General features: G+C 33.4%; 1 non-coding gene across 1 annotated transcript; it reads right to left on the reverse strand.

Moving 5' to 3' along the window:
* Positions 1-473: 473 nt before the first annotated feature.
* Positions 474-546, reverse strand: TRNAA-UGC (transfer RNA alanine (anticodon UGC)). The gene has a single exon. It is a non-coding gene; the product is annotated as a tRNA-Ala (tRNA).
* Positions 547-1,301: the final 755 nt, after the last annotated feature.

Genomic DNA, 1,301 nt, shown 5'->3' on the forward strand with positions numbered 1-1,301 from the left:
CTTAAATTTAAGTAATATGTCTTATTTTGTCTTTTCACACAATTAAAAGCTAAAAAAGCATGAAACTTAAGTGGTGAGATGAACTTAGATAAGTTGTGGTGTTTTAACCGGTCAAGTATTGTCTGCCCTCCTTGTTCCCGTGCCCTCCTGTTTTGTGTGGTCACGGCTAAGCCACGTCAACATTTTATATTGTTTTTTTATAGAGATAATAAGACAAAAATGAATAGTAATATAAAATGTTGACGTAGGAGGGCAGACAATCCTTGTCCGTTTTAACCTATACAGAATCTGAATATTAAAATATTGAGAAAACACCAAATAGTTGAATATTTTTACCTTTAAACACGTGATTTGATGTAATTCTTTTGTTTAGGTGCCAATAGACGATAAAGACCAGACGTAAAATTAAATTTGGGGAAAGAAATGCACACATATTATACATATTGAGCTGAACCAAAGAAAATTAAAACATATGGAGATGCAGGGGATCGAACCCTGTACCTCCCGCATGCAAAGCGGGCGCTCTACCATTTGAGCTACATCCCCAGTTGTATAGGGCATCCGGGAAATTACATTTTGAGATATTAATTTCAATCATTCTCACCTACCCCCTGACACCAAAAAAGACAAACAAGTCCGCTGGGATCTTTTAGTTGACGTTGCAGTATATCTTTAATAGTAATTTTAATTTGGCCAACCGACGCCTAAAAATATCTTCGTATATGTGGACCAATTATTTGATGCATGGGAAGGCTTGGTCTAATAGTTGTCACCAATTCATGTAAGATCATGCTTCATAATTAATTCAGGACAAGATTAGTATACTTGTTTGTTTGATAGACATCAATCATAATAAATTTATATAATTACGTGTCCTATCGATTGATATATTTGAGCATATACTCAATGCAAAATTACAAATTTGAGATGAGTGAATTATATTCATCCCATTTTATATTAACACAAACATTGATTAACATTTGAGCCCTAATAGTAGACTAACATATTAACGAAAACAAATACAAGATTGGACTAACATATTAATCCTAATATGCCTATATATATGGGTTATTTATGTCAAGTTCACATGATCAAATTAACTATTGTATAGATAACGAAAAGAACTTACCAATTCTTGATTGCTTCCCATTACAAAAGTTGGAGAATGTGATTTTGTTTAGGGTGCAAAAATTTTCCCGAAGAATAACGAGAGAAAAAAGCTGGAGAGATAAAGACGTGTGAGAGAGAAGAAAGTGAAATAGTCCTGCAACATAAATTGGTGGGAATGTTTGGTGTGAACA

This window comes from Malus sylvestris, chromosome 5 (assembly GCF_916048215.2).
Source record: "Malus sylvestris chromosome 5, drMalSylv7.2, whole genome shotgun sequence".
NCBI lineage: Eukaryota > Viridiplantae > Streptophyta > Magnoliopsida > Rosales > Rosaceae > Malus > Malus sylvestris.